General features: G+C 35.8%; 1 pseudogene; it reads left to right on the top strand.

Annotated features, from left to right (window-relative positions):
• Positions 5,179-10,402, top strand: part of LOC109126504 — a 12,783-nt pseudogene continuing 7,559 nt past the window's right edge.

Below are 10,402 nucleotides of genomic sequence, written 5' to 3'. Positions count from 1 at the left end.
ATTGTAACATCCGCGAACCAGATTTTGTGATTTTGGAAGCAGCATCGATCGACACCCTAGTGGCATCGATCGATACCACTTATTTCTGGGTTCGGCCGGTTTGATTAATTGCCGAATTGGTTCGGTTTGGTTCAATTAAAACCCTAATCGTGTTGTTAAGTGTCTGAGACGAACTGAGGGTTTCAGAAAGTCTCTTTTGGTCGCCGTTGTGTGAGAAAGAAAGAGAGAAAAGAGAGAAAACGTTTCTGTGACTTTCTGGGCTTGTTCTTGGAATTTTTGGAGAGATCTGAGGCTGTAGGAGAGTTAGCTGTTGCTGGAAACGAAGGGGGAGCTTCTGGAGGTGTTGTTTTCCACGTTTCTCAATCCAATCTTCCTGTTCTTGAGGTGAGTGCTTGACCATGGTTGATCTAAGCATGAGATCTCTCTTGTTTGTGTGTTTTCTTTGCTGTTTGTGTTGTTTTGTTGCTTGGGTTCGTTGCTTTTGTGATTCCCAGTGATTTCTGAGGTAATTGGGTGAGTTTGGAACGGATTCGGGATGGTTTGGAATCGGGATTCGTCGTTCGTGTTCGCGCAGTTCGCGTCTGCAGGTATGGCATCGATCGACACCATTCGAGCATCGGTCGACACTGTTGGTGACAGCATCGGTCGACACCCTAGTAGCATCGGTCGACACCTTTGGTTCAGCATCGGTCGACACTTTCTTGTGGCATCGGTCGACACTAGTCTCAACCGAGACTTGTTTTCCTGGTTTGATGTATTGCTTGTGTTTTGTTTGCTTGCATAACTTGAGGGTCTCATATGCTTGTGTGTATAACCTAGTAGATGGGAGGACGGCCTCACTAAGTATTTATGATAATACTTACGCATCTCAATTGTTGTTTGTGGTGTGCAGGTAAAGGAAAAGTGTGATCGTGGAATCAAAGGCGATGAGGAGGAGGATGTTCTAGAGGCTTGATTGATTGTGGTCTAGCTATTGTTAGGTTGCTAGTATTGAGTTGATAGAGCATTGTAGGATGTTGGAACCTTGCTATGTCATTGTTGAATTATTGGATTATTGTTGTTGGAATTCTTTTGGTTTAATGGAATTTGTTTTATTTGGTTATTCCGCGGGTATTGATTGTTGTTAGGATGTTAGTGGGTATGGGACCACTAGTAAGTTAAGGTATTAAAAAAAAAAATAACAGGAAGGGTTGTTTCATTTTTATGTGACAACCCGTCCCGCGGACCCCACTAGCCCACCGCTAGCCGCCCCAACGGACCGTCCGTGGACCCCACTAGCCCACCGCTAGCCGGCCCAACAGACCCCAAGCTGGCCCTGCAGGGCATCGATCCTAACCCCTCACTGGGCAAATGGAACTATTCATCCAAATCCACAGTAGGTTATTGGTGTACCAGGCGTTCCTCGAACCCTGGTCCCCACCCTTTAACAACCTTCCCACATGACAAGCTTTCACCAATTGATCTGCAAATTATCGATGCAAATTCAACAACACTAATTTCAATCAAAGCCCAATGAGGGAATCAATCAAAAGAAATCATCTTCGTACATGTATATATATTTTATTTTTAAAAGTATGCAATGTTTTAACAAAATTAACTATTATGATAGAATTATTAAATCAAAATTTTTAACTCTCTCTTACCTCCAATTTTTTTTGAGAATTTGTATACTCATCATTATATTTAGTTCTTCTGATTGAAAATATAATTATATAAAGATTATTATAGTGTTTCTTTAGTTCAAAATTTTGTAATTTAACGATTTTCTATATAAAAAATAATTTGATATTCCCATTTCCAAATTCTTACTACAAAGAGGAAATCATTAGAATTTAACCTAGCAATATAGCTTAAATTAAGGTGAATATAAAAGAGATTAAAAATTAAATTAATATTTGGGATTTTTAATTGCATTTCATATGATTTTATATGAAATATATTTCATTGATACTTCAAAAATAATATTACAATTTAATTATTAAATGTTTTAGGTAAATTTTGAATATCATAGTAAATTTGTATGATTTGAATAAATAAAGTGTATTATTGACATTTAGGAGATTTTTTTGTTATATATGTATTTTTAATGAGAATTTCAAAAATACATTTTTTTCAATACAACACTAAAAATACCAGTTTAAAAATTTTTATTAAAAAGATTTTCTCAAAAAGTTTTCATAATTTTATGATAAGTAAATAAACTAAAATAAATTAACATATGTAATACAACAACCCGCGCATATGCGCAAGATATTACCTAGTGATGATTAAGGAGAAAATCTCAAAGCGACGTTAATTAGGTTTTCGAGAGAGAGAGAGAAGCAAAAACCCAAATTATATTTTTCACTTTTAGGGCTTTTGGTCTTAATTGAAACTTGACCAAGAGTTACATCTTATGGAGGGGTCTGAGACTAATCTTTTTGGGAGAAGGGCATCCTACGGGTAGGGTCCCCCCGGTTATGCAAATAGGCCGTAAGCAATGGACCCATACCCATGTGGCCAAAGAGATAAAGCTAACTAATTCTTGCGCTTGGGGAGAATCGATCTCTGGCCTAAACCAACAGGGCAACTCTTCCACCAAGGCTAGAACCACTAGCCCACCACCTTGTGGTTAATTATCATATTTTTTTAAAAAGAAAACTAGGTTAAACCCGCTCTACCGAGGGTATTTTCTCAAACGAAAAAAAAAATCTCAAAAACTTAATTTATATTCTTTTCGGCGAAAGTTCATATATTTGAGACTCAATCACTGAAATCCACAAAAATCTTTTTACACCTCTCTTTTTAGTCGAGTTTAGAGTCATGTTCCTTACACATCTTTGAAATTCACAATTTGGACCCCAACTGTCTTTACTTCACAATGTCAACTGGGTCCAAAAAAATCCTTCAGAAATTAAATTTATATCATCTCCGGCGAAATTAATCTTATATCATCTCCGGTGAAATTTCATATCAGTGGGACTGGGCACTATAATTCACGAATATCCATTTGGACTTCTCTTTTTAGTTGAGTTTAGAGTAGGTTTAGAGTAATGCTCTCTGCACATGTTTCCATGAACAGAAAAATCAAGAGGATTTCTTAGAACCGACTGTCATTACTTCACAACATTAGCTGGGTCCAAAAAAAAATACTTATTCAATTAAATAATATTATTATTTGTGAGAAAAAGATGAGGCATATCTTCTTATGTTCTTTCCACTTATTTGATTTAATGTGTATGTGGAATGTGGTTAGATTTTGTAAAATTAGATACTTATTTTTAAACTAATTTTCTGTGATTATTAATGTATATTGATAAAATTATTTGCTGTACTTTTTAAAATAAAAAATGGAAAATTTAGACTTTAAAAAATTGAGGGTACTGTGATTTTTGTTATATATTGGTATGTGAGTCCGCACATTAATGATTTTCAGAAAAATACTTAGATAAATAATTGTTTGAAAGAAACATTAAAAAAAAAATTATTATATATAAAATGGATGATAATGTATATAATGTATTTTTTTATTATAACTTGAAATTGTTTTTTATATATCACTATGATTTGAGAATCAATACCAATATTGATTTGGAGCTAACTGACACAAGAAGTAGTACACGAACTAGTACAAGAAACGATGTGATCGATACGGAGCAACACAGAGGAAATCAAACCATGGAGCTAACCAAACCATGGAGCTAACCAAGTATTTGTAAGGTCTATTCGACACTCATCAAAAACATGCCTATTTTGGAGATATTTATCAAGACCCACTAGTAAAGAAAGAAGTGATTCAACGAGTAGCACAAGAAGTAGCTCAAGGTATATCACACTTGCCATTTTGGGAGCCGAGTACTTTTAATGCTCAATAGTCATATTCTCCTCAGATTGTGCACTCTCCTAAGCCTCATACAATAAACTTGGACGTCACAAAATCACATCACTTCCAGCCCAAGTTGTCAAGACTCAAGCATCACAATTTTTCTAATTTGGCCGATTTTCTCATTAAGCCTCCAACGGCACTATTTCTTTACTGTTTGTGATTTGTTTCCTTTATTTAGCATATAGATGTTGTAGCAGAGCTTTTTATTAGCTCCTTTAGTGTTTCATTGTAACTCACCCATCATTTTAAAAATTATTTCAATAAATGTTAAGTTTGTTTTACAAAGAATTGTCTTTGTGTTTCTTATTTCAAGTCAAGTGTGGATTCACTTCTCATGGGTGATTTGCGGGCTAAACAAATTGTGGATTCAGGTTGTTTAATTTGAAGATGTACTGGTTTGTCTGAAATAGTGTCTGTATTATACAAGGAGTGATACAATATTACTGAAGTAGTGTCTGTGATACAAGAAGTGATACATGATTGTTGTTGTTTTAAGTGCCTGAGAAGTTTCTAGGAGGTTTGAGAAGGAAATATTGACGGATGGTTTGAGGATGAATTGAAGAGGAAAACTACTATTTCTTTGGTTGATTAAATTGGAGTTTTACAAGGAAAATGAAAATAGCAAAAAAGGAAAAAGGTTTTTTCTTATTGAAATTTGGAAATCTTCTCCTATGGTGATTAGGAAGTCTTGATGGATATATAAGGAGGTGTTGGGCACGTCTAGAGATGTAAGAGAGCTGAGACGTAAAGAATAAAAACCCTAGAGAGCTTTCTCATTGTGTGCGGCTTAGTTTCGCAGTTTGGTGCTTGTGTGATCAACCTTCTTTGTTCGTCGGTGTGACGGGTGTGTGAAGGTTGATCAAGAGAGTTGAGGATCTGAAGTCTAGGCTCAGGGGGATTTTATCCCAGAGTTAGGTTATCTTGGTTGAAATCTAGGCTCGGTGTGAGTTTAGTTAAGGATAGAGATTTATCCTTAAGATTTTACGTTATAGAACGGAGCAGTGAATTAAGAGGGTTGTGCTTGATTTACGCATTTACGAATAGGTTTTATTTGCTTTCTTATTCTAGTGGAATCGAAATATGGATGTGGTCCTGGGGAGTAGGAAAAACCGAACCTCGTTAACAAAGCTCTTGTGTTATTTACTTTCTACACTTTATTACTGACTGACTCATCCGCTTTAACAAGTGGTATCAGAGCGGGTTCTCGATAGAGATTCAGTCTATTTTTGGGTAGATCGAGGGTGAGGGTAGTTCAAGAAGTAAGGCAGAGCTTTGAATCAGTTATGATGAATTCATACAAAGAAGGCACGTCTATGACAAGACCATTGTTGCTTGATTCATCGTATTATGGATATTGGAAGGTTCGTATGCAAGCGTTTATTAGTAACCTTGATGAAGATTGTTGGAATTCGATTGAGCTTGGTTGGGAGCACCCTAAAGTTGTGGATGAAAAAGGAGTTGAGAGTCTTAAGCCAAGAGATAAGTGGACTATTGTAGAGAAAAAGCTATCAAGTTGCAATTCTACAGCCAAGACATCGATTTACAATGTCATTGATTCAAGCCACTTCAAGTTAATTTCTCAATGTGTATCAGCTCAGAAAGCTTGGAAGTCATTGGAGAATATGTTTGAGGGTACTTCAAGTGTTAAGAGAACAAAGCTGGATATGTTGACATTACAATTTGAGAATCTAAGGATGGAAAAAGAAAAATTGTGGCTGAGTTTAGTGCCAAGTTATGTGATATATCTAATGAGTCTTTTGCTCTTGGAAAGCAGTACAAACACAAAAAGTTTGTGAAGAAGCTGAAACAATCATTGCCTGCAAAATTTGAGTCAAACATTTCTGCAATTAAAGAAGCTCATAATTTAGATGAGATGGCTTTTGATGAGTTTGTTGGGATTCTTAAAACTTTTGAATTAAACAAAACATATGAAGCTGAAGGCACTACAAAAAAAAGGGTGTGTTACATCAATTAATTTGTATCATAAACAAAAATGATAGTAATTAAATTACTTTTTAATAACTGATACAAAAATTATATACTAACATCAATTACAATAATTGATACTGTTATTGATTGGTATGACAGCATTTCATTATAACTGATGCAAATCGAAATTATTTACATCACTTTCAGAATATTGATACAAATATATAAATTTACTTCACTTAATAATTGATGTATTTATTAATTTATATTAACATCACTTAGAAAATGATACAAATTTTACATCATTAAGAAACTGATGTTAGCAAAGTTATATGTTAAGTTAATATATTAACTGAACTTAGAATTGTTAAAAGTTAAAACTTATGTAATTATTTGTTCATTTTTATCGATTAAATAATTTTTTCTGTTTTTATATTTTAAATTTTGGGGAAAGTCATTTGATTTTAATATATACTTTTTAAAAATAAAAACTCAAAAATAGAAATTTAAGAAAAATGTAGATCTTTTTTTTTAACAATAAAAATGTAATTCAAAAACTTAAACAGAAAAAAGAGAAATAGAGAAAAAAATATAACTTTGTTATTCTGATCGATTAAATTTACAACTCAAACTGACAGCAAAAAAAAATTAAAAAGAAAAAAAAAAACAAAATAAAACAAAATAGTTTGTATCCCACATCGGTCATAGCACTACAAAGTACTCCTAATAATTGCCTATATATATGTTCTTGACTGAGAAACTATAGTTAGTGGGTACTTTATAAGTTATGACAACTAAAATCGTGGGCCCATTGTAAATATAGTTTAAAATTATAATTATAGTTATCAAATGAATATAAAAGAATAAAGTGGAAAGATATAAATAATTAAATATTATACTACAGACAAAAAAAATTTCATATTATTTATGATAATATTTATTTTAACATCAGTTTTTCTAAAATGATATAAATATTTTACATTAGTTTTGATAAATGATCCAAATATTTTATATCAATTTAGTAAAAATGATGTAAGATTTACAACACTTATTGTAAATGATGTAAATGAACATCAATTCAAATAATTGAAAGAAATATTTATTTCAATTGATGAAAATTATTTGTATCAACAAAATATAAATCATTTATTAAAAAGATGTAAAATATTTTTACATCATTTAAATATGATACAAATATATAAAATAAATGATGTAACAAACTTTTTTTGTAGTGAGGAGTAAAGAAGAAAGATGATGAAGTTAAGGAAGCAATAAAGTAGGAAGTTGACATTGGAGTAGCTCTTAAGGTATCATCTTATGAAGATTCAATGGCCATGCTATCAAAAGGATTTGCTAAATATCTGAAGCTTAAGGGGAAAGAGAAGAAGAATAGAATGGATGAAGAGATGAGAAGTTCATCAAAGAGTGTCCAGTCCAATGTTTTGAATGTAGAGGGTATAGACATGTACGTTCTGAATGTGTCAATCTACACAAGCAAAATAAGAAGGCTATGAATGTTATTACTCGTGATTCTGAAACTGATTCAGATGAAGAAAAAGATCTGAAAAATTTTGTGGCGTTTACAACTTTTGAAGATAGTTCTGCAATCGTCTGCAACAGTGTCTGCAACTGCTTCTGAGTCTCCAGCAAAAACTAAAACTGCATCTAAATCTGCAACTACAGCTGAACATGAATCAGAAGGTGATAGTGATGCAGAGAGTATGGATTATGAAGAATTTGGTAAGAAGTATGAGATGTTGTATGAACATTGGCTTGAAATAAGTGAAGATAATTCAATTTTGATTAAGGAGAAGCTCAAGTTAGAGGCTAAAGTCGTTGAAGCAGAGAAATATGCAATCGAAAAGGAGGAAGAAGCATCACAAGCTAAAGTGAAACTTGAAGAAACTCAAAAGAATTTGAGGCTGCTTAATAATGGTACAAAGAAGTTGGATCATATTTTGAATATTGGCAAGACAGAAAAGTGTGGACTTGGATTTGAAGAAAAATTTTCAAAATCAGATCTGGTGATAGTTTCAATTGGAATAATCACATCAGAAACTGTGTCAAAAACTGCAACTGTGACACAGACTGCTTCAAAGACTACTTCATAGACTGTATTTATGAAAGAGTGTGGTACAAAAATTTCTGAATTTCAGAATGCACCTAGACAAGTGTTTCGACCTGTTTGCCATCATTGTGGTATTGTTGGGCATATTAGGCCAAGATGTTTCAGATTGTTGAGAGAGAGGACCAGAATGGAGAATGCTTTCTCTTGTAAGGTGAAAGGACCGACCTTTTTTTTTTTTTTAATAAATAAATAATAAATAATAATATATATAAATAAACTACAACTAGTGGTCCCATACCCACTAGCCACCTAACCACAATCACAATCAACAGCGGAATAACAATACCAATAACAATATCCAATAATAACCCAATAATAACCGATAACAATCCAATATTATAGCAAAGGCAATATCCCAATACCAAACAACAAGAAACATGAAACCGGCAACCTAGCAATGTTCCTAATGGCTCAACTCTAACAACCTAGCAATACCAGACAACATCCAATCGAGTCCCTAGAACATCCTCCTCTTCATTGCCTTGATTCCACGATCACACTTTGCCTTTACCTGCACCACAAACACAAATTGAGATGCATGAGTATTTGATAAACACTCAGTGAGGCAATCCTCCCATCTACTGGGCTATACACACAAGCAATAATGATTCCAAAGTTCCAAACAAGCATCAAACAAAACACACAAACCAGGAAATCAGACATCGTCTCGCTGGAAGGGAGGTGTCGACCGACACCAGCCTAGTGTCGACCGACACTGGCTCAATGGTGTCGACCGACACTACCCCACAGTGTCGATCGATGCCCAATTTTTTGGTGTCGACTGATACCAAGTGGTATCGATCGACACTCCCTCTGCAACTGCGATCGGCACGAAGTCGAGAGTCGAATCTCGCTCCCAAATCTCCTCCAAATCGTCCAATACTCAAAACCCAAGCCTTATACCTCCATATAAACCTGTATCAACCAATCCCAGCAAGAAAAACACACAAACAAGCAACAACAAGCAAGAACAAGGGAATCAAAGGCTTAGATTAGCCATGATCATGCACTCACCTCCTAAAATGAAAACCAACCGTTAACTATCAAATCTCTCCGGTGCAAAGCTCTCCCTAAACGTCACGAAGCTTCCCACAAAATTTCAGCACGATCAGATCTCAGATGAAACCGCAATCAATCCCGAAACACCCGCTTGTCTCAAACCGCGTCTGAGAAGAAACGCCCCACCAAACTGCCGATATCTCTTACAATATTAACTCAAATTCACTTCTGTAAAAAGGAGAGTGTACGAAAATCTCTTAGGTACAATCCTACCAAATATCAATACCTTTCAAAACGCTTTGAGCAGTCGGATCCTCCTTCTCCCAAACCCTGACGATTCTGTTCTTTTTGCTTTGAACACTCAAGTTTACTCTCCGTTCTCCTCTTTCTCTTTGTTTCCAGCGGCTAGACAACAACAAAACACGACCTAGGTCATTCTCCTACTTAAATATCATGGTTTAATGGTTCTCCTTAAATCAAACCGACCAAAATCGGCGATTAAAACAATATGATCGAACCAGATAACATTGGTATCGACCGACACCACCTTGGTGTCGATCCACACCCATCCCAGAAAAACCAATTTTTTGTTTGCGGATGTTACAATTCTCCCCCACCAACATAGATTCGTCCTCGAATCTCAAACAACCATCATCCAAGGACTCTTGTGCAACCATCTCCACGGCCCACACTCCTCCGACCGATCTACAGAAGGTCACCTCTAGGCGATAGACTCACGCTCCAGGCGTTATTTGCTCTCGACTTTTTGGACTTTCCTTTACTCATAGGCCTAAACCTTGAGTTTTTATTGGCTCCTCATCAGACCTAAGTCTGCATGCCAAATTTTGGCTCCTCATCGGGCCTAGACCCGCATGCCATAATATATATATATAAGGAAAAATCCAAAACTCGTCTCTCGGGTTGCCACCCTACAGCGCGCCCCTGGATCGTCATCCGAAGTCGATATACCAACTNGCACCGTCACAAAGACACTCTGGCTAAAAAGCCCGTCACAAAGACCACACAATGTATAAAAAGACCGCCACACACTGGCACACTGACTCAAAAGTCCGCCACTAAGGCCACACACAAGCCCCTCCAAGGCTCTACATCGCTAAAATGGACAAATTCTAACTCTCGTAAAACTTCCCATATTTAGCACTTTCCATTTCTGGATACTTTCCACTTTTGGAAACTTCTATTTCAGGAAACTTTCCTCCAGAAACCCCGCCTCACGGAAACTTTGTACCCCAAACACCACTTCATCTTGTTACTGAGTCGCACAGCCAACCACCCCAAGCGACCGAGTAACAAGAGAGATGGGCTGGAATACTCCATTCCCGCTCCAGCCATGGATTACAGATGGGACCAGGCTAAACAAGCTCAAGTCGCGGCTTGCTTCTCATACCACTTCTTGAACCTTGCTTTCATCTTCGCCTCAGGCTCCCAAGTCTGCTCCTCAACACCATCACAGTCCCACA

Source organism: Camelina sativa, chromosome 2 (genome assembly GCF_000633955.1).
Source record: "Camelina sativa cultivar DH55 chromosome 2, Cs, whole genome shotgun sequence".
Classification (NCBI taxonomy): Eukaryota; Viridiplantae; Streptophyta; class Magnoliopsida; order Brassicales; family Brassicaceae; genus Camelina; species Camelina sativa.
Note: the sequence above shows the minus strand (reverse complement) of the source record. Positions and strands in the feature narration are given on the sequence as shown.